The sequence below is a fragment of the Aythya marila genome (genome assembly GCF_965140915.1).
Source record: "Aythya marila genome assembly, chromosome: 20".
In the NCBI taxonomy this organism is placed as follows: Eukaryota; Metazoa; Chordata; class Aves; order Anseriformes; family Anatidae; genus Aythya; species Aythya marila.
This window is the reverse complement of record NC_139061.1, coordinates 8,823,539-8,851,100: the sequence shown is the minus strand read 5'-3', so window position 1 is coordinate 8,851,100 and position 27,562 is coordinate 8,823,539. Positions and strand designations below refer to the sequence as shown.

Genomic DNA, 27,562 nt, shown 5'->3' with positions numbered 1-27,562 from the left:
CAGTCAAATGACACAGTGTGGGCTAGATGCATAACAAATGTACTCTCGTGTCTTCCCCTTGATTTCAGGATGACACCAAATTTTCATTAGCTGAGAACCCACCTCTTTTGCCTGAAACAGTACACTTCAGTGTCTCAAGGAGAAGATTAATCTAGTGTGTAACACAGGTTTTGGCACCGATTCACTTCACAGTTTTGAGGAACCCAGCTTCTAGGTCTCATTTTACCTATTTGTAAAGTGCATTTTGAGATCCGGTTCATTAATACTTACATATTAATCACAATAAATACCTATGCAGGACCTCAGCACAGTCAAGCACAGAACATAATTTCTCCAGTAAACATAAATACAGCATGATGAATGAGGAAAACACTGATGAAAGAGGAAACAAAACTAACAAATCAACCAGAGATTTGTTTTAAGAGTCATTCCCTTCCTGTGTCATATCTGAGTTACAGAACCTTCAAGTCACCAGCTTTCCTAATTACACGTGCGGCACTAAATAACATTAAAGACACACCAGATAACAGTCATATGCATTTATGGAAAATTTTGGACTTGAGACATAGCTTGCCCTTTGCCTACAGTACATGCTATTTGAGAAATAAAGCCTCCTTAAAAAAAGAGGGAGGAGGCAAATTAAAAAAAAAAAAAAAAAAAAGGAAAAAATGTTATTGAAAATATGCTTTCTATTTTTCAGATAGGTTCTTACATAGTTCTCATCTCTGCAACTTCCAGAAGTGCATTAAGCTGCATAATTAGCATCTGTCACATGTAGCCTTTTCCTTCCCTCTTCTTCTCCCTAGAGGCGAACTGCATGAAGAAAATTTAATATAAATTTTAGTATATACATTGTGCGGTGCATTCATATTACGAATGATATAGTCAAGCGAGTTTGTGCTCATTCTTAGGTTAATCTTTCTGTAATATAAACTTTGCCATTAAAAAAAAAAAGCTACTGTTCCAATTTAAAAATTAACTAGTGTTTTGGAAAGAACGATAGTGGGGGCGGGGGTGAGATGATCAGCATTGCATCAGATTTAAACCAATGGAATTGTTGGGAACTGGGCAGTTAACGCTGTAGTCACTCAACCTGGTATTAAATCCTTACACTCTTATATATATAGTCACACTGAAATATATATCCCAAAGTAGCAAGGGATGGATAGTTTTTCCCTTTAGTCATATGTATTTATTTTGACAAGAATGTTATTTGAAAAACAACAAAATAAAAAGCAGGATTTTATATATAGTTTGCATTTCTAATCTCTTCTTGTTTGTATTGCTTTTTCATTCACACTGAAAGAGACTCCCCTGTTGAATATGAAAAGTCAATGGTCTACAGCATCTCCTAGTGAATCTCTCTGTGGACAAACTTAAAAAGAAAATGCTACCTTTTAGAAGTAAAGACTAAAAAGAAAGAAATGCAGCTTAAGGACAATAGCAACATGAAAAACAATGACATTATTTATCCTCTGATTTCCATTCAGACTCTCTCCTAGTTTTTCACAGTATTTATTTTCTACTTAATTAGTTCAAAGAAAATTGAGATTATAGGATTGAACATATTGCCAACAACCTGAGGTATGAAGTGCAGACTGAATGCTTAAACTTCAGCTACTGAGGTGGTAATTACTGTAATTGGTCCATGTGAAGCAAATACATCAAGTAGTATAGAGTTCAAACTCATGCCAGCCAGTCTCCAGTTGGCACAGAGAGTTCTATCAGGAGGATACAGCGGTCTCAGCAGGACTTATTATTGGCAACTGTTCAACAGTTCTCTTCTGCAAATGGTTTCAAGGGGACTTGGGTGGGAAGAAAGACAATTTTTAACAAATTAAACTACCTAAAAATGGCTGGATGCCCAGAGCCACCTAGTCTGCATTAGGCACTACTACTAAACAATTTTAAAAAGAAGATTAAAAATATCATTGCTGTAAAGAAACGTCTATCAGGCTTTAACAATATGATGAGATCCTTGCTAAGTTACCCAAACATGATGCTACAAGTACATATATAACTGTGTCTAGAGAAAAAGGTACAGCAGAATCTTTACACAATGTGTGTTTCTCGGAAAACAACTAGCTCAAGTTACTGGAATCCAAGTATTCCTATAAGGACATGCCATATAGTTTCAAGAAATTAGGAGACCAGTTACTTTTTAATTAAAAGTGACAATGGCGAAACTCCCGCAGGAGATAAGATTAGGGGGACTGTTTATTTCTCATTAGTCACATACTCACAAATCTTATAACATTTGTAAGTTGTCCATAATTGTAGTGTAAAACATAATTTAGATTTGCACTGAGAGTTTTCACAGGAGACTCCGCTCTGTGCTATATTGATGTTTGGCTGCTTTGTTTAGATATTGCAAAAATGCTTTTTTTCAAATGATGAATATGTCATTTTTAGCAGAGGCCTCTAAGAGAAGATTTGAGTTTAACGCATGGCAATAAAAAAAGAGGAATATGAGAATTCTTACTCTCTTTAGTGTCAGCTTTGGTTAAGATGTATGAATGCACATGAATAGTCTTGTCAGAATCTCTGAGGCTACCGACATTCAAGATCTAACATATTATTACTTCTGACCAGAACATTAGATACTATGCAGTAAGGAGAATGGAAAGAGAAAAAGATAGGCCCACTCCCTAATCAGACAGAAATTTTTATGTATTTCTCTGCTTGAAAAGCTCTGAACAGAACTTCACTGCTGTGAAAATACTACGCTTATTGTCTCCAATCTGAGATGAATGACTATACATACTCTTTAAATCTGCACCAGGAAAAAATAAAACAAATAATCACTGCATGTCTGATCTTGCATCTTTTACTCACGGAAGGGATTCTAGTTAATTCATTTAAATCAAGTATTCTACAACCAAATATTACATCCTTGTAAGGGACGTCTGCTTGTCAAAAGAAAGATCCTAGCACTTCAAGCTTCAAAATCTATTATTTACCAAAAAACACTGAAAGTTTCTTTGACTTACCAGTGTCTGATAAAAATAACCTAACTATTGAATTTAGTTAAATTAAATCATTTTAATTCAAATGTTAGTATATATCAAGTCTGGATACCACTACAATGGACAGGTTCATTTGCCAGAAGCAAAAATCTTACAAAATGCTTATGGCTGAGCTAAGAGAAAATCTATTTCAGACTTTTTTGTTGTTGTTATTGATAATTTGTTGCCAAAGAAATTGAAATAATTCAAAAGCACTGAAGTTAGTTTAGTCAGAATGTTTGTCTTTTGAATTCGGAGATGCAGAATGACTACCTTTCATTCACAATGCAACAGAAGAGAACATCCTGTACTTTGCAACTGAAACTACCTTTAGTCCATATTCACAAGTTATACCATGTCAGATAAAGAAACTGATTTGTTTGGTGCAAAAAATAAAAGCAGACCTTTACATATTTGAAATGCAACAGATGGTCTTCCAAGAAGAGCATAATGACTGGCAGACAGTGCACTTCGTTAGAGTGGCTTGGAATGTCTTCAGCAATTACACAGAGAGTGCTTTGCGGGGGGAACCCCTGTCAGCTCTATGATTCTTCTCCTGTAAATAACGGTGATTTCCCCATTTAGATGTGAAAAAAAAAAAATGTATCTGATAAAACAAGACAAGCTAGCCAAAGACCTGGAAAAGGAAGCACCTTTGGTCCTCATAAAACTATTCAAAATGAGGCTCCAGAAATTCTGACACCTGAGAAAAAAGATGCAAATAGAAAAAAAAAATGCATTAAGAAGAAATAAATTGGGGCATGTAACTGCGGAATTATTCATCTATAGCCAAGTATTCCATGGAAATGTAATTTAGGAAAAAGAAGATTTAAAATAGGCTCCTCCAGACTTTTAGAGCTGGTAGGTCTACAGATAGAACATGCACAGAAGAATATAACAATATATAAGAATATAATAATAATTAGAGTTATAATAAAGAATAATATAATGCTGATTTTTAATATTACTTATGTGAGTCAGAAAATTTAACTTCTGTTCCTCTCCCTCCCCTTCAATCCTAGAATTAGTATTTTTTGTTACAAAATCTTCTCCACCAAATTCACCCTGAATAAAACTTTATGTGGCAACATAAACACAACCAAAATGTGTCCTTCAACAATGTAACTTAAATGTTGACGGAATCATAACTGCATTACTCCCTCTCCAATTAGCAGCAGCTTTCTTTATGTTTGCTTATGAAGCGTAAACTGTTCACTTGTCACTACAAAGACCTTCTGTAGAGGACTTAAAAAAACAGCCACAGCAATTAAAGTGACAACAACAGAGGTGGACTGGTCACATTATGACAGAAAATATCCAGCTGTTTCTTTCCAGAAAAAAAAAAAAAAAAAAAAAAGATGCACCAACTATCTGAAATATTACAACAAAATTTTGTTACTCTATGTGATGCTGATGGATATTCTGGCAAAAACAGAGATTTCCAAGAAAGGAATACGCTAACACAGAATTAGATCAAACTGCACAGACCAATTCTTTTTCCACCTAATCAGAATTATCACTCATCCTCCTTAAGCATGCAAACTTCCCTTTTTGCTATAACTATAGATACACTACCCTGTCAGAAATTCTCTGAAATCTAAGCAGAATTGGCTTGGTTTTTGTCACCCAAAATAAGTAAGGCAAAAAGTAAGCTGATAGTGTGTGGACAAGTAAATTAGATTTTTAAATTATTTACTTTAGTTGTGTTGAAAAACATTGTACGAGTTAATTAAGACCACAAGTCTTATTACACCCAGGCTATTACTTATAAAACACTAGCCTCTGTTACAATAACATCTGTCTATGCTTCTATGCTGCTGGTTCTTGCCTGTTATTTAAATTATTTAAAAAAAAAAAAAAAAAAAAGAAAAGTAAATGTTTCAGATTAGCTTCTCATAATTGAGGTTACAGGGAAGTGATCTGAAGTGATCACATCTGAAGTGATAAATAGGTTTGATTTCTAACACAGGAAGAAAGACAGTGAGAAAATAACTGACATACAGAACCTGTCATTCAGGGTGGGGGGAAACACGTCTGTAGAATCCGCCTACAGTTCTTGGAGAAAAACTGATGAGAAAATTATCAGGAAGATTTTCACTGCTATTTCTTTTCTGGACGTTTTTGCTTCTCATAACAGCACAGATATGGCAAGCGATATGTATCAGAATTCATCCATGCATTATATTTTGCACATCAAATTAAATTGGTTACCCATGACTTTTTAAGCAAATACAAGAATGCAGAAAACATGACAGCTGTTTATATATAGAATATATGGGCATCTCACTCCTTCCCTCACATTTAGGAAGAGCAGCAGATAATGAGCTCAATCATTATACTGAGAATAAATTTTATTTGTGAGTTCGGAAGTATCTCTGACTCCTTATCTGTTATGTGAACCAGAACTTACAGGTAGCTCATAACATTTGTCTTCTTAGTTGTGTTTGTCTCCAGAGTAATAGCTGTAAGTGGGCAAAAGCTTTAATGTCTTCTTTATATCTTCAGCCATAATATGTTTCATAAACTGAGAGCTTGCAGAGTTAAAACAATTCCTGCAAAATATAGAGGAGAAGAAGAACGAGAAAAAACAATCAAGAAAAACAAAAAAATGCCTTTTCCTTTCCCTTCATTCCCAGAATTCATCTTCAGATTTCCCACCTATAAATTAGCTAAAATAATTTTAGACTTTAATATTACTCTTCCGTATGTTTCATCTGATAGAACTGCTTGACAACAAGCATCTCTCTCTCTGGGAGTATTGTGTAATGAATTTACTCACATCAGGAAGTATGTTAGAAAAGCATCTAATTTTCAAGTTTTCAAATTTTCAAATTAGACACCAGTGGCATACACTTTGGTGTGATAGCATCAGCCAGACACCACCTTTAGCCATTCTGCACTTTTGCAGCCATGGGGACTACCTTTTCACATCAATAGCCACAAGAAACATAAGACTGCCAAAAGTTCTGAAAGTATCAGGTTTTGACTAACCACTAATAAATCCAGAGAAATAATAATAGTAATAAGAAAGTATGTTCAAGAAATATCAAGCCTAAAGCTTTACAATAACAAGCCAGAAAAAGTAATAACTGTACTTATGTTATTTTGTTTGATGGCTAATTCACTCTTATTTGTCTCAGAAAGGGCAACTACCCATCACCAGGTCAGAAGGGAAAGTGCTGTAACAATTGCTTAATAAGATAGATGCCCATCGTTCCTCTGAAGCCCTAAGCTTTCATACACTCAGGAGCTAAAGCCTTGAGTCACTCTTGTTAGATACCCAAAACCAACTGGGTTTAGAAAGCATTAAGTACTAGAAATACTATCTGCTTTCAAACACAATGGACTGTTCTGTTTGCAGCAGTCTTGCAGGACTCTAAAATGAAATATAAAAGAGTCCAGATGTTGAAGCTGGTCCCAGAATGCCTGCAAAAGGCAAGTGAAATGTTAAGTTGCAACTGCAAAGTAGACATAGGGTTGGAGTACTAGCTGGAGGTTGAATCCTATCACCACTACTTAATGCCATGTTAAAGATAAATTAGAACTTTATGATCCAACCAATACAAACCTGGGTTCTACTTCTTCATGTATCAAAAGCTCTACCATGCTTAGTTAAAAAAAAAAAAAAAAAAAAAAAAAGTCTTCTTTAAAAGACTAACCTCCTGGAAGATTCATTGTTGTTTGTAAAGTACTAGGTACAGTCTGAATGTTATCGTATTTCACCAAAGCGTAACTTTGCAATGCAATTCCAATAACGTTGCAGACCCTGTAGAACTTTGCGTAGCATAAAACTAGGGAGAAGGCAAAACACTCCTCATGCCATAAAGACTTAAAAGATTCAGTGAAGAAATTGATGGAAAGTGCCCTTCCCGTAAATGCAGATAACTGCAGAGTAGCAGTACCTGCAATGAAACAACCAGAAAGCTGTAAAAATTACAAGACAATACGGTGCTGTAGAGCAGGACGTTCCACTTTACATATGGATCCTGAAAAAACAAACTTCTGCATTACAGTATCTGGAAGGACAACAGAGAATGAAAACCTGCTTCTGTCAGGTAGAGCAAGAGCCTATGTCAACAAGAATGCTGTGTCACATGCTCATATTATTACTCAACAGATGTACTTGAACTAGAGAGATAAAAGGGGTACTTAAAGAACACATGGAAGGTATGTGCAAACTGTTTTGCCTCTTGTGCAATCATTTTCATTGTAGAAGTGCACATTAGCTGGGATTCAGAATACCTTATTCTGCAGTAAGTGAGGAAAACTTAGCAAGGAAATGGTGTCAGTACACAATCATCAGTGTATTCCGAGAAGATGGAAAGACAACCTTGATAAAGCACAAGCACAGATAAAACCAAAAACACATATAAATTAGAATACAGTAAGTACACTTACCACTGAAAAAAAAATGTAAGTAAATCTCTCTCCTGAGAAAGGCTTTAAGACCATTTGCCTTTTTTCAAATCTACATAACAGTGAAGTTCAGTAAGTGAATATTCTCTTGCAAATAAAGTGGTCGTCTTCTTCACATTTTGGCAACTGCAGTTAAGAACTGCCTTAAAAAAATCTTGTAAGTAGGTTTTATTCCTGTGAGTAATATCCTCAAAGACTAAGGAGAAAACATGAGCTGAAATTACTTGCACAATCATGTTTCATAACTGTGCCTAGCCAGTGGCATTGGTCCTTCCCTTTCCCAAGTGCAAAAATGCACGAACTTTTCTCTCCGTTTAACTAAGAGGAAAAAAATCTGCTTATACTTGGATACTTACAGAGTTTGGAGGAGCTCAAAACAATGGAGCACTGTGTGCCCCACTCATCACATAGATTCTGAAAAAAAAGTAAGGAAAAGAATGTACAAAGCATGTAATTACTGTTTCACAACATAATTTCATTATTAATATGTCCCCTAAGACAGCTTGCACACTACTGCAGTTTAATTAGATGTTAACTGGAAGGGGTTTGAATTTATGAGGTAATAAATATATTTTGGACTAATAAACTCCAAGACTGAAGTGTTTATTTATCTAGAATATAAAGATTATAAAGCTGATAGGAGACAACCTCAGGTTGTGCTGAGATACCTATTGTTTATGCATTTTGAAACCCTCAAAATTAATATTTTCCTCCTTTTGAGAGCTAGACCAAAAAGCCAAGATTGTTGTGGAGGTTCCTAAACAGTACTAGAAACTGTCCAGCTACTATAGGTTCTCAAAGGCAGGGATTTAAAAAAAAATTAATACATTTCAGAAGACATCACATTTTTAAACTTCACCTTTTAATCAATTTGTCATCTCCTGGACTATTACCTCCTGCAAATATACCTTCTATGATTCTGACAGCTATCAATGCCTTATTGTGATGGGAAGAAAGAAGAGGTTCCCTTGTAAGATAACCAGAGCCTTTAGTAGTCTGATAGATCCCCTGAATACTCCATCCTGTCTGTTTTCCTGCTTTTAGATTCACCTGCAAGAATACAGCATGTGGTGAGCATGCACATCAATTTTAATATCTCATTACATTTTTTCTTCCCTCAACATCATTCTATGAACTTTTTGCCGAGTATAGCACATTAAAGATTTGGAAACTAACCGTTCACCACTGCGAGGATTTATATCCCAAACAGCTGTGCCAAGAAGTCGGAGGAATCAAACAGCATAATCTATTAACTTGTCCTCGGGTAGTTACAACTAGAGCTTTATAAATTGCCTGAGTCTAGTCCATTTAAACTACATTTCTCTGTTATTTTAAAAGCGCCAGTGTGCCACACAGGCAAGACAGAAGCCCAGATTTAGTCCTGGCACAAATGTGCATGACCAAAGTCAAAGACCAGGTTGCTTATGCCAAAGCTAAATATAGGCCTGAGAGAACTATGGAGAAAGAAAAGGGAAGAAAAGCCGGAGGAAATGTTCATGGCACACTCTCCTTGCAAATGAAGCAATACTGACAACTGCAAAGGGAACCCTGGCTGCACGACTCAGAGTGAAGACTGCTGTGTCTGTAAGGGACAAAACCATGGAAATCCTGGGTGTGCCAGAAGGACCACAGCACGCTGGGGAGGACAAGAGCCAGACGCACCACATCTTAGGTCTGCGGGCAAGGAAAAATCCTGCTTTTCAGAGCCTGTCCACGTTGAGTGATAGCAGTGTGAAGGTTGTATTACTAACGGCTGTAAAGACTTAAAGTTGTATGAAAAGATGTTTATTAATGAGCTTAGGTGAGCCAAACATAACTGGCTGTGGGTTCAGACAACTTCCAGTCTGGCTCCGCGGTTTCAGAGCAAAGGCCCCAGCACCAAACCTTGAGAAGACTTACACAGATCATTAATGGAAGACGATGATGACAGTTGTTTCCAGAGCCCCTGCTTTTTAATTCCCAGGCCTATATACTCTCTCCAAATGAACCAAGCAACAGAGCTAACTTTCCAATATTAAATCTCCAGGCAGTATGTTATTCATACAGCTTATGTAGATGTCTTTACCCTCTGGAAAAACAAAGTTTAAGAAAAATGGTTCTATCTTTGGGGAACAGTTTAAGTCTCAGGATAACTACATTAGGAAATCTAACTCTATTACTTTGTATCTTACATTTTATTACTAGATTGGTAATAGGAAATTACCAAATAAAATTGGTATTTTACTTGGTAATTTTTTTCCGTGGGCTTCGTCTAATATGAAAGATGGTGATCATCAAATTTATTCAAGTTTTCCTGTCAACAACATCATTAACCAAATCCCTCAATTTCAAAGTAAATAAAAGCATCTGGGTTTCTCGCACAGCAAGACTGACTTGCATATTTAAGCCTCATATATAGATGAATTTGCACTGGACCAAATTTGCATATTAATGAAGGACTAATTGCTCTTTGCAGTCAATTTTATGCAAATGAATTTACTCCTCTCAGTACAATTTTCATAATGTTCAGAAAAAAACAAAAATGTAAAACTTTTTAAAAGTACACAAATGTGAGACAATCAAGGAAGAAATATCATAATGACATCAAACAGCTTTACATTAAATTGTATATAATTCATCTTTTATATTGTTGCTTTATTTTAACAGCCTCCCACAAAGAAATGAACAATTCATAGAATAACTTCAGCCTATTTCCCCTCCTCAGTCTCAAATTTTAACAGCTTGTAACACCCGCTATATTCTTTTCTTTCCAGCTGAAGGATGGAGCCTGAATTTTTAGAGGAAGTTAAATTTGCTAAGCAGGACTTTATTTTCTCTCAGTCATCTCATGCCACAGATCAGTTATGAGATACCCTTTCCCCCTTGATTTTAAGGTAGTTTCCACCCAGTTCTGCATTACTAAGAAAAAGTTCAAGGCCTTCTTCTAGTCTCTCCCTCTGAGCTAAAATACAATACACTGAGAAAAGGGCAGGGAAGTATAGAGAAAGACAGATAACAACAGATGCTGAGAAAAGAAACGGTGAAATTAGGAAAGGGAAAATATGAATACTGAATTAACAGAAGAAAGGAAGTAGAAATGGAGAAATATGATTACTCCATGAGTATATTCAAGTCTAAGAAAAGGAAAATTGAAGGGCTTGGGAGAAAGTTCAAGGCAAAGTAAACAAATGGAAGAGAAAAAGGCAGCCATGAATGTACCCACAGAAAAGTAAAAGAACAAGAAATATAAGAATACAAGAAATAAAGTGACAATCAAGGAAGAACAGAAGATAGATAGATAGATAGATAGATAGATAGATAGATAGATAGATAGATAGATAGATAAAAAAGAAGATATGAAACACGCAGTTTCCTTCTTCTGGCAGAACATAAGGGCAGAGTTAGTGGAAATGCATTAGGAATCTGAATTTGCATGTACAGCCTTCCTCTCTCCAAAGACAAAAGCCTTATTTTAACCGTGAAGACTGATAACCATCATATTTATATATATCATAAAATCACTTACAGGAGACAATTTTAATCAGAAAATGAATAGCATAAAAGTTATAGCTTTAAATGACTTCAAGGCCTTTTCTAGGTGGAAACACATGTGAATATGGTTCGGTCTCTTTATCTGCCATCTTTGATTGCGCTTGTTGCTCTTCTCTACAGCTTTTGCTGTTTTAACGTATCCTTTTCAACACACACAGTACTCAAGATGCAGATATATGGTGTATTTATCATGGTATCAAAATGTTGTGTGTGCTTTTTTTTCCCCCTCTCTCTTTTCTGATTATTCCTAGCATCCTATTTGACCCCTAGGCATCACAGCATTTAGCTAACAGATCTCCTGGAATGCCAGAATTTTGTCCCTGGGAAGTAATAATTTATAAACACCAACGTGTTTCATGATCTGAACAAAAGTCTTCAGATGCAAGGTGGAAGGAGCATAGAAGTACTGCTAGAAGGTTGCTTTGCAGTCTCTCCTTTTGGTCTTCCCAACCTTGATGACAGAAGCTACAACATTTGGAGCATTTGTTAGGGATGTGCTCCTCCCATGAGTGATCAGGCAATCATTGTACCTAGGCAAGACCTATCCATAGCAAAAAAAGACAGACTTTAGGGCAGAAGGATTAGCAGAAAGGATCAAAACAAAGAAGGACAGGGAAAAAGAAGATTTCACTAGCATAAAAATAAATTTTAAAAAAGGCCACAGAAGAAAGACAAATAGAGTTATAAGATAATAACAGTAAGAACTGAAAAGAATGAAAAAAAACACTGTACCAGGAAAACATTGCAATGCTACTGCTAAAGAATTTTCACCAAGGAAACAAGACTTCAATTTAGCTGATCAGCCTGGAGGACTTGCTATTAAAAGTTATTTGAAAAGAAACTGCAGTTCTTTGTGTACTTTGAAAACACAGCTTTTATTCTGGATTATGAACTCAAAATGTCTTCCTATTTTCCTGATAGAGAAGAAGGGAGGAAAACGCAGCCTCCTTTATAACTTATGCATATGTCATTTGAAAACCTGCTATGGGCACACCCCCTTTTTTTCTTTTTCCAAAAGATGTCTGGTTCAAGTGATTAATGCTGTGTGAATGTAAACAAAGATAATTATTCAAACAAGAACAAGATGTTCCACCCAAAATGATTAGCTTTTTCAGTGGATGAGATGCCTACTTATAATCATCAAGAAAGGTTAACCTGACCAGACTTAATTAGCTACTTAATACAATAATAAAGATGCATACATAATTGGTGAGGAAAAGACTGCAGAAGCAACACTGAATCCAAACAAAATATCTCCATCAAGCACAGAGCCTGAGAAATCATGAGCTGTTATTACATGATTACACTGTTCCAAGAATCCCCAAGTTTTTATAAATAATTTTGCAATTGTCTATGTGGAAATTTGCTTGATTAATAATAATAAACATCATATATAAAACAAATGAACAAAAAAGCAAGAAACAGCATCCTTAAAATTCAATGACAAAATTAACCCAATGGTATTTTTTTAAACACTCTGCTTCAAATTCATAGATGAAGTCAGACAGTTTGTACAGATTATTCGAGGAGTACAGCCTTTAAGTGAAATAAATTACTCGTTTCTTACAGTCAAAAGAACACATTAATCGTTTTCTTGAAATCACGGCTGCAAGGCTACCAAGCAAAGTTCTGTCTGAATTAAGAGACAGTTCTCCCTGGTTAAGTGTATTTTAATAGCTGCTTCTCTGCAGAACAGATGTTTTCAAGTTTGGTGGATATCATAAATATTAAGAACTGAGCAATACATTTTAGAAGGCAGCTCTCATTGATCTGCTAGTATTCAATTTTTGAATGAGACAGACTAGGTTTTAGAATATATAAGGAGATATTTGGCAGACATTACGGACAGTTGATTTAGTGAAAAAAGTATTGTTGTTATTCTCAAATATTTCCCTAATAATGAAATGAAAGCTTTCTATTACAATAATAAAACAACTTTTAAGTATTTAAATGCTATATATATTGGGACTACTTCAAAACATATTACATTTCAAATAACATTAGGAAAATTTATTAGCCTAGTATCTCTGGATAATATGTGGAGCACTTCCAGCATATAGTTGAAGCAGGCTGTTTCTCAAGGTGTTACCAAATAATGAGTTTTACAGTGGAACACTGGGCATCAGACCTCCCATTCCTGGAGATAACTTTGTTTTTTTCCCCTTTTGGTAAAGTTTAAACACCCCTTAAAATAAACAATTCAGTACAAGCCAATGTATCCGATATTGATTTATTCTATTCATAAAAAGTAACAACATAATGGTAAATTCAATCCATTCAATGAGAAGTTTATGAGATTAAATATATCAAAAGGGCAATGAAAGCTAATATATAGTGATTAAATAACAATCTGTGAGAAAAAGACACACAACTTTCAATTTCATTATATTGAAATCATATACTGACAAAAGCACGCTTCTGAATTGATTCAAAGGAAGCTGCAGCCACTCTCCTTTTATAACAGCCTGGAAGTTCATAAGGAAAGATTAATTCATCACTTAACTGAAGTATATCTCAAAGTTTTTGATTAGAATCTACACTTCTGAGCCTTCTGGCAGTGCCAATATTGCTGAAACAGGGCATCAGATGCAACACCAGCAATTCTGGAATGCAAGGCCATAAACTGTAAATCAGTTTTGCCCTACTTAAAAATTGGTTTAACAATAAAGGAAGAACTTTAATGATTAATATTTAAGTAGTATAATTATTCCTTTAGAACTAAGTCCAGGAGGACTCTTCACGGGTACACAATGCAAAACTACAACGAAGAAAATGCATTTTTGCTATACCAGGAGTCTTTAATTTATAGGACCCAGCTGAAAGGTACAACACAATTTGTGTGCGCGCTGTGGAAAGAGATCCCACAGAAACTCTTTAGAAGGGGAAATGCTCTCCCATGATGAGGATGACGCCAGTGGATCCCTGGACAAATTGAACAACAAAGCCTAAATACTGCTAAAGCAGAGAACTGTGAACAATATCCACTATGCTTGCTAAAAATCATCACCAGGCAGCTATGCTGGTGCCTTGGTTTTGAGAACCAGACAAGGGTTGTTTTCTTCATCATTACTTTTGAAGTGCAGATTTGGGCAAGCAAAGTCTCCCTTCCTTCCTCTTCCCCTCTCTCCTGCCTTTTGTCACTTCAGGATGGGTGAACACACAAATACTTAGATTTTGGGGAGGAATTATGTAATTATGAGCTAAATACTCTCCCTAACCATTTAGTGAATTAGTGATGTTCAGATGCAAAACTTATTCTGCCCTGGAGGATGGTTAGACAGAAGGTAAGTTCTGCACCTGCACTACAACTAAGGAACAAAGGAGGACTATAATTGCAGCTGCCAATTTTTGCCAACCATGCGGGACACCAGAAATGCAAAAACATTTCCCACTACTTAAATAGATCCATGCACTACTGTAAATACAGACAATTCTCTGCCATAGCAGAGTAAACTTCTGTATATTCAAGGAAACAGAAGAGAATTATGTCATCCATTTTGACTGGGAATGCTGTTTGCCAGATAAAGCAATTTACAGAGTTACAGCCACCAACAAAGGATGAGAAAGTGATAGAGGAATAAAGGCTGAACTATGACTTTGTGATGCAAGGAAAGATTCAAAGTAACAGGAGCTTCTCTGATGCAACAGACAGGCTTTACAACATCACTTCCAGTGGGGGGATCACATCAATTGCCTGTGCCTACCATACTCTTAACCCATGCCATAATGCATGGCAATTCATCCACACAGTCAGAGCCTACGAAGGCTCCACTAAGCACATACACGCTGAACAAGGAACAGACAAACAGAAAGATAACTGGCAGCTGCTCTTACTAACATGGACTTTGTAGTCCCACCACCATCACTAAGAAATGCTGCTAAAATACAAAAATATATATATACTGATAATTAGCATCATAATTAACATAAAAGTTTATACTGATTAACATCTGAATGCTGGAAAATAGTACTCACCATTAATAACAATTGCAACCTTGACTTATTACACTGTATTCAGTTTGAGAATAAGGAATATTTATACCTGAATGCAAATAAAGACATTTACTTCATCAATAGAGTTAGAAAGTAGCCAGGTAATGAAAAGAAGCTGGATCGTCATTCTGTATTTATTATTACATTCTTATCCCTTGATCAATTTCCAAGGGCCACATAGTAGCTAACACGGTAAACTGAAACAAAACGAAATTACAAAACTAAATTGCAAGAAGCAATTGCTGTTTGCTCAGGCATCATTCATTATTTATACTGTTTCAAAATGAAAAATAACTGTGATTTTTTCCTGTACCTTGTGCACGTGTTCAAACTTGGATATTTTACGTACACCCAATTATTCTTAGCGTTTAGTGACTTCAGGCCAGAAAGCACATGCATACATACAACTAGACAAAGACCTACAGATTCCAGAGAACATTACAGAGAACATATGGATAAAATACAGAGAATGAGTGCACATATGCAGGCATTTGCATGCGGCAAAAGTAGAGCGATATTTACTACCTAACGCAGATGGAGAAGTTCACTTTGGAGATTTCTGCAGACTTGTGAAGTCTGGATGATGCATTTGGAATTCATCCTCTCCTCTCCACTGCTGAGGTAACTCGGGGAAATGCATGTTGGCAGTTCCTTTAATGAGTCAAACTAAGACATTTTACCCAATATCCTTCAGTTGCATTAAACACAAACATATAAAACAGGTAGCACAAATATTAAAGTCTAGATTTTTTTTTACTCACATATACAATACACAAAGTCTGAATCATTTTGCAATTAAATCTTAAATAAAATAATTTTTATACAACGTTGGATTGTTCATGAGACAAATTAGTTCTTAGCAACTGAGTAACGGCAAGTAGATCAAGACGTCTCTAGACCTTTTGTTTCCCATCAAATCAATTAAAATCCTGTCTCCTGGGGCATTGCGAGACCCTGCTCGGAGGAGCTCTGTCAAAGGCAGAGTGCAAGTTTTCTGTCCAAAAGTACCGCCTTATTCCATAACTTGGAATGAGCACCTGCCTCAACACTGAAGTGCAAGGTTTTCTGACTCCTCGTCCATTAATTTATTTGTTGCTGGGCATAAGAAAGGTTTACATCACACCTCTTTGAAATACTAAAATAAACTAATCTCTTTCCATCTAATTTTAATTCACTGCACAGCTTACTTCAGCATTGCATTTATCACCACAAATTATTTGAAAGTAGAGGCAGTAAAGAAACTATTGAACAAGTGAATGCAGGAAAATGAATACAAAAATATTTATGTTCAAACTTCTATTTATTTTTCTCCAAATTGTTTTAAAAAATGTTTGGTTGGTAGAAGTGATGTGCAGATATTGTAAGAGAAATATTAGGTGACAGTAGAGAAAGGAGCAGATCCTTGTGAACCAACTCCATTTTACCAGGCACATAAGACTAAACTCACCTCAGCTCGATGCAACTGCTAGATCTCCTATATGAATGTTAGACATGAAATAGCAAAAAAGGCTGGCTAGCCAAATTTACCTTATCTTCTTTTTATTATTACTCCCCTTCTACATATTCGATATATCCCTTAATGCTCTTTCCTTTCAGAAGGAAATCTACATCTCTCAAAATAATATTTACAATCTCTGCTGCAATCTCCTCCATGGTAATTCAGTCTGGATGTTTGTTACTTTTTGTGGGGAATAGTTCAGCCCGAGCTCTCCATTTAGAACAAAACAATTCTGTTTTCCTGATATTCTTCATATTCAAATTATTCCAAAATGTAGTACAGAAAATGAGTTAGATAAGGGCATAGGGAAATGTGTGATCCATACGTAGGTGCCACGATGGGCTTACCAGTAACGGATATAGCCTTGAACATTAAAACAACTTTAATGAGGTGATATTGACCTACATGGCAGTTATCTTCACTACAGAGAAAGAGAGTTGAGTTCCATTTCAGCAGCCTCCACTGACAAATGCTTTAATATCCATTTCTGATTTCCGCTTAAAATACCTTCAGATTGCTACTTAGATACAAGGGAATTTCAGAAGCAATCTCCATCTTACTTTCCTATTGTCTTATCATCTTTACACATTCTCTTTCAATTAATTAAAAAGAAGTCCAACCCCCTTTCTCTTCCTCCCTATTCAAAGACAGATATAACACACCCTATCTTTCACTGCCTCCTCTCTAAATTAGTAACAATATTTTTGCGCAGCCTTTCATAAAGATCCCAGACAACAATAACAGCATCCAGTGCAGCGGGTCTGTTGGCTTGTTTCAGGTTATTGCTAACACAGAACCAGAAAGAATTCTTTCTGTTCTCCACCTCTATGTTAGAGGAAGAAGTGCAACCTGTGAGTACTCAAGGCCACGTCTGAACACCAGGAGCAAGGCAGCCGCGGCAGCACAGCCCACAGCCCCTGCCCTCGCAGCTTCCAAGGCACTGCAGCCCATGGCAGGTGGCTTAACACGAGGTCAGCCTCCCTGTGCATGCTGTAAGCACATCACACTGCTGCAGCAACGCTGCATATAGGAAATGGTAACTTCCACGATCAAGATGAGCTATCAATAATCATCTATTTTTATGTGCAGCATGCCATAAATCCTCCTAATTAGTAAACTAGATGTCATCTTTTTAGCAACCAGTCCCCAGCCTACTTCCTTATTTATTTTCTTGAATTCAATTATATTTGCCACCTGCTGGCCCAATCACCTAAATGACAGATTCTGGATGTAAGGTAGGAGCTAGGCCATAAACAATAATTTCATTATAGTTCGATTTAAAATATTTGCCTGCACCTATTTTCTCTGCTTTATGAAGAATGTCTGTGCTACTTCCTCCTCTGGGGCTCTGCTGGCTGTGGGACACTGCATTCCCTGCGGGAGACCCAACAGCAACACCAGCAAGGATGCTGCACAGCTCTGTAGCCTCCACCTCCGAGCCCACAAGGAATCCAGCTGAGATTTATCTGGACACGGGGGACCACCAGAGGCTGAATGAAATGTGGTGAAGTGATTTCCAAACCTGGACAGAAAAACAAAAGCTGATGGGGTCAAAAAATACAGTTGGTTGCTAAAAAGGACCTAGGTAAAATAAAGTTGAGGAAATATTTATTTAGAAGATAAAATAATAGAAATTATTTTGACATGAAAAGAAATGGAGGAGGCTGTAATCCTCCTACCGTTATTTAGCTGTTGTGGAGCTCTGAAAATTCATCTACTCCACAAACCCAATGATTTACATTTCTGAACACTTCCCAAACAAAATCCAGCCTGTAAGGTGCACAGCTTGCATGCAAACAGTTTAACTTGAAGCCTGAATTCAAATGCTTTGTTCAGTGTAACGGACTGCTCTCAAATTTGGTAAAAGTAAATGAGCACAGAAGCTATTCATTGCCTTTAAGGATTAAATGATGAAGAGACTAGATTGCTATCAAACTGTGAAAGCATACAGTCCTATCGTATATGAGCAGAAGGAAAGATCAAAGACTGAAATCTGTTTTTGTCTGTTTTGTTCTTGACCAGAAACTCAACATCCCAAACAGCAAGGCCCTATAGTTGAGGCCTTCAAAGACACCCATGTTTCCCTCCATCACCTTTTGAAATATGATTTACAAACCTATCTCCAAGAACTTGCTATATCCAGTCCATGCTGAAACCCTTACACCCGCCTCAAAAAGCTACCAAAAACGTGGGAAAGCTGCCCTTCTGAAACCAAGTTAACAAAACTCTACGCTGTGATAGGGGACAATAAAAGCACTGACCCAGATACGTGAGCATTTCCCTCACCTCCCACTACTACAGTACATATGTAAATCCATGCTGCTTCCTTTATACTTCCAGAAACTTTCTCAGTTATATTTTCTTATAGCTAGTTAAAAACATGTATAAGTACAATGTATAACCAGTTATTCTCTAGCAACTCTTCTGTGGTTCTGCATCTTCCACTTGGCCAGTCCTTTCCCAGGTTTAAAAAATTAATGTTTTTTCCCAGTTCGAAAAATTAATGTTAACCCAATATTGGATAAAATTACAAATTTCACCATCATTATTTTGCAATAGATAGTAATTCGGGTGAGTGTGCAAAGCTGCACTGTACATAAATGAACACATTAACCAAACCGGAGGCATACAGTCAGTTAATGCCCTAATAGAGCAGCCTTGGAGTGAGAAACTGCACAGCATTTTTATGTAGCATTTGGGAAAACTGTGCAGCATGGGAGTTTTGAACATTAATACTGCAGCTGTACTAAATCTACTGTGTCAGCCTCTGTCTGCAAGCAAACTAGATTTAAGGAAGTACATTTTCACTGCAGCATTGGAGGCTGAAAAATGGTAAACTTGGTTAAATTCAACAGAAACTTACTTAAAAAGAATAGACATGAATTATGCGTACCTGTTAAACAGTCACAGACAAACAGTTCTGTACATAGACGATTATGTGACTTGTATAAAGTTTCAAAATATGAATGAAAGACTAAAGCATTTTACAATTATATTTTAACATTGTGGCAATTATAGAGTGATAGAGAACAATTACAGTGTCAGGATATAAACAATGAAATATATACACCATTTCCATTGACCACAGTTTCACTGGTTCATGTCCTTTATCTGCTATCACATCTTTCTCTGAATGTACCATAAAAAGTTAGATGGATATCCGAGTGACCCTGGGCATGATCTGCAGGTATTATTTTGTTGCAGTGCTTCATATTTTCTTTTACATTAGGAAGAAAAAGGATGTTCTGTTGCACACCGAAATATACACAAGAAAAATGCTGTTATCACTGTGATGCATTTAAGAAATTTCAACAAATATGCCAACTCTTCTGCAAGCCTTGAACTAGTTTTTCCATCAGCACTGAACATAGCGTTAGCCTCACTGAAGACTGTGCAGAAGACATTCTGCAGGCTCTTTCTGACAAGAGGCACAGAGCAATACCCTCTGTACAGAGATGTGAAGTTGTGCAAGATGGGATGCCTGACCGGGAAGTCTGGAGAAGTATGTGCCCTAATCCACACACACTGGCAAAAGCTTTGGGCATCTGTTATTTCACAGCTGGAGTTCTAACAGAGCTGTAGCATGCTAAATTTATAGGTTCATTTACCTATATCCATCCGCCTTTCCTGATGCTGCTGTTCTCTGTAGCTTTCTTTCCCCTCTCACTGGGCTGAAAAGAATCTTTTGTTGGTCTGAATATACCCAACCATATGTTCCTTGTCCCTGCTCACACAGTTGACATCTCCATTTGGTCTTCTCTTCTACAAAGCTACTGTCAAAAATATAACCATGATAATTTAAAAACAAACAAATACAAACACCCAAGCAGCATGGTGTGATGTACTCGGCATCAAAAGGAGAAACAGAGTAGTAGACCAAACTTTTTGAGTTTGAATGCCTGAAGTTACACATCCAGATCCTTATTTACACATATTAGGAAATCTTTTCCGCAGACAAGCACAGGTCTCCAAGTTACAAGGGCTTTCTGTATCACTCAAAAAGGAGCCTTTTTACATATTTACTTATCTCAGTATTTCTTACCTAACCTCAGGCAATCAAGTCCTACAATTTTCACTTAAACCTTGGTGCTTCAGTTGCCATATCAACAAAAATAAGTCTGTTAAGGTGCTAGAGCCCAAATGGCCTTCAGCATTTTGTTTGTACTTTTGATCTATGAGCACACAGCTGGCCGAAACTGATGGGCAAGACAGTCATTTTCTAGTGAAAACAGGGGAGACAACATCACACTTGGAGTCAAGCAAGCTTACGTGCTTAATCATTGTAACATCTTCTGAAATAAGTTATATAAGAGCCTAAGATGGGTAACAGTATTCCTGCACCAGTGTTTCACCTTGTAAGCAGTTCTTGGGTAAGCAGCAAGTTCTCTTGTAAGCAGTCTTGCATTAATTCTATTAAAGGTGAAAAGTATTGGGTAAGCTAGAACAGAAGGATATTTCCTTAAATTACGACAATGCTTATCATAAATGGATTTTTATTTGACAGTTTTGAGTGGTATGGGAGTGCTATGATTTAGTTCAGACACTTAAATTCATCTGAAAACTCAGCCCATAAGATTTAATGAATTAAATAGTCTCACCCTAGTCTCAAATTGTATAAATCACAAAATCACCACTCCAAGGAACTGAGTTGGAGGTCTTTGCAAAAAGATGCTAGTGTTGTTTCTTGACATAAGTGCAAACATATTGCATTTTTTCTACCTACTCAAAACTGGTTTAAAGTATGCCACTGGAAGAAAAGCATACATTACAGCAAGATAACAAATGTGACTTGCTTAACAAACAACAGTGTTATCTCCTTTGACCAGATACCAGGGAGATGGCACTATCTCTTAACCATATGTTGCAGACAAAGCCCCTAGCAGGTTGAAAGTCAAAGAGTGTGTGCTACCACATATTCAATTATACTATAACTAAACCACTACAAAATAACCATGTAGCCAACAATGATACAAATACGAAAGGCACAAGGGAAAAATTCTTCTGTGGAAATTAAGTGTCACATTTGGAAACTTGGAGTAGTCAGCTGTAAGGATCCAAAGGTCATCTACACATTTTCTCCTCCCCTGTGCATCTGATTTCTATCCTTCCTTTGACTTTACTGAAAATTTGCTGGCATAACCCGTGCCAGTTTCATCTGCAGCATTCAGTTCAGAAATGTGCTGCCTCTTCACCAAGCTGTTGAAGTCTATACCCGATTTTGTAGTAACTAGGGGCACATGATAACTGTAAATTCAGCAACAAGTAATCCTGTGTTTTGCATAATTCAGTTACTAATTTTTCACTTTCCATGAGCTGCAGCATTACCATGGCATACTATGCTACTGGCCACATGAACGCCTGGAAGCGTGCTCATTGCTGTTACAGTCAACCACTGATTTAAACAAGGGCAAGGATGAGAAAACTACAGGCAGGAGTTTCTATGTGATGCGTATCATAAGAAATTATGTAATGAACAACCATAATTGTGTGCATTATATAAACATCAATATCTCCTCTTGAGCTAAACCAGTTTTATCAATGAAATCAGAACAGGGTGAGCTATGTGTGGGCATTAGCATAAGGATTTCCTAATGGCAAAGCAAGTATTTTTATTTTTATTTAAAGCTGAGGTAAAGAGGGCCTTCCTTGACCCAACACCCTCATGCAAATAACTTCATGGACAAGGAGTTCCTTGACTCTAATGCGCCTACTCACTTATGTATACTAATCACATACTCTCAAAGGATTAAGTCCTAAAAATTACCAGAGATAGATCAGACTGCTGAAAGCACAGACAAGTTTCTCCAGAAGCTACTGCTACACATCTGAAAATATTTTACTTGCTCTTTGCATATTCCATTTTACCTGTTATTCCGACAAAATCAAGGAAAATTGAGCAGAGCATCTGAACGTAGTCCGAGTGTTCTGGAGTAAAGAACAAAACAGTGCTCACCAGCTGTCAGATAAGAACCTTCAGAAACACTTCTCAGGATAAATTAAAAATTTTAAGAGAAGCAAATATGAGAGCAATAGCATCATGCAAAATATCATAAATAACTATGAAGTTTTTTCCCTACTTGTTTCTTTTTCTTCTTTTAATATATTTGAGCATGAAGTCCAAACTTACAACACTTAAAAAGGGAAGGGAAGAAAAAAGACAAAGAAAAAAGAAAACAAAAACCAAACCACACTAGTGTCCTAGGGTTCTTTTGTGGAAAGCTACAATATGCAAGAAATTATGCACTGGATATTGATGACAAGGATTTGCTTAGGACATGTCAATGATTTACCAAAATTTAACTCCCAACGACTTTTCTATGAGCCAAAAATCTACATGCTGTTTCTGAGGTTCTCCTTCAGTCTAGTTATTCTATTTTATGCAAGAAACTTAAAAAAAAAAAAAAAAAAAATACTAAACCATCAGTTAATTGATAATGGCACTTTTTCCTTTATGAGAGAACTTGACTGGCACAAAACAAGTATAAAAGTAACCAATGTGCAATTTCTATTTTACAGCTCTATACAATTATGTTTTAATTCAATAACAGTTAGCCATTTTACCTTTTTTTTTCCCCAAAAATATCCTTTTATGTTTGTAAGATGTCATACACATAATCTAGTTAATCTTATTATTTGATGAACATGGCTTTACTTGTGGGTAACACTTCCTAATAAACTAACACAACTGTTAATATAAAATCTTTTTTGTTCAAAAAGCAGTAAAAACACCTTTTGTATTGTTAGAAACAGAGATTTTGTATATTGTCACCAAACTAAAAACAGCAAGCAAATATTAACTTTGTGAAGTGCAAAACAAGCTTTATTGACCAGCGAGGTAAATATTGACTGAACCGAAGCAAATATTTAGGTGCTGACGTTAATGGGACAAATCCCATTCAACACAACAAATAAGATCTTGCCTACTATATTCTGTATTTGTATTTATTCCGAAAGTTCTGAAAAAGAAATACCTGGAAATCTTTCTACAATGACAACGCTTCTTAAAAACATAACTGTTTTACCTTAGCAACAGATATGCATTCAGAGGGCCAGAATATTTTAGCATTGTACAAGATGGGGGTTTAATGAATTGTTTTCAAACAGACAGAATGTGTTAACTCACTCACTAAAGTCTGAGCGGGTAACAGCTTCCAAGACCTCTGTTTAACTGATCTCTAAAAAGGTAAACAGAAAGTTAGTCAATTTTCAGCCACTCTTAAACCAACATTTTTCTTACTTACATAGTGGTAACTAATACCAGAATAGAATTTCTCATATCATTTCTGTTATACTTGGTTACATATGAAAATTTATGGCAGACAATCTTAATAATTCAAAAGAAAAGCAGACTTTTTTCCCCTGTGAGTTAAGGACTGCCACCCTATGGGAACATACACAGACCAGTTACATAAGGACCTACAGGAAGCAATACGTCATCCTGAGGTATGAACAGCCTCAAAAACACAGCGTTCACTCCCATCAATGTGTCACAGACCCCCTCCAAAGCCTTTCCCACCATAAACCCACACAGATTAACCTAGATTAATAATCCAATATAACTTTTAAATATTTCTATCATATGACACGTTAGAACATTCACTTGTCTTTTGAACCTTAAATATGCTAATTTCTACCAAGGAATATGAAGAATAATTAAGGATATAACTGTAAGCAGATACTATAGATCAAAAACAAATTAAACAAATCCCTTCCTAGTAAACCCACACAGAGCAGGGTTTTACTTACATGAGAAGTCATTATTCAATAGAACTATTCACACAAGGGTTCACACATTCAGATTACCACATTAGACAGATTGGAAAAAATAATAATTTTGAGAAACTTCAAAGATTCTATTGAAAACTCTGGCACCTTTAAACACACCCATTAGAAAATACCGATGCCTTACACACAGGATGATCATTATAGTTCGTCTTCTGACCTAAATACCTTTGTAAGCAGCTCTCAAAGCAGCAATTAACGTTCACCTTCTAAATTCCTTAACAGCTGAATATTTTTTGAGTAATTGTATTTAACAGACCCTTCAATGTCACCACAAGAAAAGACCAGTCCAGATGACAGCTTCTCCACTTCAGTCTAATGACCATGGGAATCGCTCTTTCTTGCGGATAAAGACAGAGGCTGAGCACCCTCCTGTGCAGTGAGCAAAAATTACAACTGCCCTTTGTGGTTCTACTGTCTAGGTTTCATTCAAGGCTCTATCTATACACAAAACCCAAGACTCTGGGATCTGATTCACCAGTCCTAAAGCAATTATATGACACCATTTCAGTGGAATTACTCTCAGTACAGAATGATTTAACAGAATTCAGCATGTTGCTGTACACAGAGGGCTAGTCAGATTTCTGGAAACCTCAGGGAATAAGATGATGTCACTGCTTTATAAAAATGTCTGGTTAAAATTCCTCAGAAGTCTGTTGGAAAAAGCCTACATAATCAAACTTCAACAGCGAAATTCAGAATCCTCTGCAATCACTCAAGTGATGGGTTTTCAGAACTGGTCTCTATTCTGAAGTGCTTTACATACAGGAGCGCAGGAACTGTTTTCCCGTGCTCAAAATTCAAATTGAAGTGAAGGTTGTATAATTGCAGCAGCCAGTTTTTACAGGGATTGAGCACCTGAAGCTCAGGAAGGATTCAAATTGTAAAGATCATTTGAGCCTCCTGCTAAGATTTTCAAATCCTCCAAACAGTGTAAACTAAACCCCCTTAATTTTACACATCTTCCATACTCATGTAACATTTTGTGAAAAATGAAGTCAACCAATAAAAGCCTCTGAATATTCAGGACATTCTGCTATTTTACATACTCTAGCAAGGAAACAAATTTTTACCATATCATTAACTACAATTTCTTTCCATGCATCTGAGATCAGTTCCTACTAATTTCACCAAAAATGTATGCTGTACACCGAACTTTAAAGGACCGTAGTTCCTTCCTCACCTTTTCGAAAAATAGTTACATTAAAATATATTAAGTAGAAAAATTAAGATTAAGATTGTAATCCCCTAATCTGTTCTAAGAGGGAAGCTTTGTAGAGCTCCATCAGGAATTAGGATGCAAAATACTTTCTTCTAAAATTTTTATGCATAAAACTAGGTAACTTTTAGTACAGAGCAACTGTTTAAAAGGTAAGTAGTATGCTGCCAGGGCAGCACCAGCAGAGTTCCACGAGGACCAGTGTTTGTTCCAATATTGTTTCATGAATTTATTAACAATGATGGGAAAAGTAGGTATAAACTGACGAAATCTGCTGATACCATCAACTAAGGAAGTACTACCTGTACCTAGGAGGATGGGAAAGTCTGGGGCTACTTATATCTGTGTGCTTCCAGACTGTCTTCTTTCCCCACCTGAAAACATGCCTAGACAGCTATTTGTCTCCGTGTGTGAGATTTATGGGCATTCTAGGAGGCGAGTCAAAAATACGGATTGGTAGATTTATAATTAAGCATTACATAACCCAACACATGCAATACCCATGGGAAGAGGATTCAAAATTTATGTTAATAATCTATGAAGTCTATCTTGTTTTTAAGGAGTGACTAAATCCAGATGTCATTAATAGCATCATGAAAAGATACCTGTTAAATAACAACATCACTGAAGAGCTACATACCTTCTAATGAGTTGTGAATTGGAGATAAATCAGCAAGTGACCTGCATGAGCAAACACTACTGATTAATCATTTGCTATTAATTATTTTCGTACTTCAAGTGCGTGTAAGAAAGTTTAGAAAAATTTCAAATTAAACTACATTCGCAATTTAATGCATTTTATAATTACAAAAAAGGAACAGCTGAACCAGGCTTTCTATATTTATACACTTTCAAAGCATGTACAGAAGGCATGCATAATTTCCAGCCATTAAATACTACTTAAAAATAAGATTTATAATTGTTCTTCCTGATATGACAATTAAGTTAAGATAGACCACATTGTCTTTCATAACCCAAACACTATGAGAATGACCTAGTGAGCGAAGAGAGTGAACATAAGCATAACACAGGTAGGGCATCATAAAAATATAACAGTACTGTTACAGGCTTATAGCATAAGATGGAGATACAGCCATGTAATTCTCAGAGTGCTTCCAGCTGAGCATCTGAAACCTACATTGTTGCTGCTCCTGAGAAGTACTTAGATAATCATTCTGTACAAATTAAAAGGTCTCCTTAATTCAGAGGGCCTACAGGAACAGGAGGCTTATTTAGCACTTCAGCATATTTGTCGTAACTAGCCCCAGTTTGGCTTTATTTTGATTCCAACACATCATCTGCAGCCCAAGTGAAACGCAAAAGCTAATCCCTTCCCTCACAGGAGGGCAGAAATTTCCAGTCCCCAAATTCTGACTACAGATTCATTGGAAGGTCAGCAATAACATCACAAAGGCAGGTAAAAGCGCTGCAGGTGCCTCCTTCAAACCTACCTCCAGTGGAAAGAGCCGTGTCCAGCGTTTTCAGCTGCTTCAGTCCTCAAGTACAAAAGAGGTTTGCTGTGGGATGGCAGGAATTACTAGACAGCAGGCCACTTAGCTCCTCTAAATACTTAGTTTTCTGCTCGTGAGGTGTGATGGCTGAGTGCCTGTCCCTCCCTCTCCCAGGGTTACTGACCCCACAGCCCACAAGTTGCCCTATTTTCGTTCTGATTTTCAAAACCGCTCAGGTACCGGGCACCAGCTTCAACGCGAGCTGTGAACTAAACGCTTGCAAAAGTACGAGCCAAGGGAAACAGATGCCATTTCTGGCCGCAAACTAATTTATTCAGGAGCACATTTTGAAAGAAAGAAAAAAAAATGTATCTATTTAATTCCTACGAGCTACGGCGGCACTAACAAGGGCGGCATTTTCCTCAGGTCTCCTGGGAGGCGCAGCCCGTTGCCCCCAGCAAGGTTCCCTGTGGTGAGCACCGGACTTCGGCGCCCACACGGCCGCCCCTTCATCTCCTTCCCTTTTATTGCCCCCCCGACCCATTTCAACAAAAAAAAACCACCGGGAACCGCAGCCCTGCCGCTGTAGGGGGCCTCCCCCCCGCCAGCCCCGTGATGGAACGAAGGCCTGGAGGAGCCGCGGCCGCCCGTTGCCACAGCAACTCCG

At 36.9% G+C, this 27,562-nt stretch overlaps 1 long non-coding RNA gene across 1 annotated transcript; it reads right to left on the bottom strand.

Annotated features, from left to right (window-relative positions):
* Positions 1-262: 262 nt before the first annotated feature.
* Positions 263-27,381, bottom strand: LOC309885992. The gene is made up of 10 exons (XR_014318879.1): positions 26,896-27,381; positions 26,085-26,125; positions 23,571-23,618; positions 22,309-22,368; positions 20,052-20,216; positions 15,471-15,596; positions 14,928-14,994; positions 7,778-7,835; positions 5,416-5,557; positions 263-813 (listed from the first exon to the last, which is right to left on the bottom strand). It is a non-coding gene; the product is annotated as an uncharacterized lncRNA (long non-coding RNA).
* Positions 27,382-27,562: the final 181 nt, after the last annotated feature.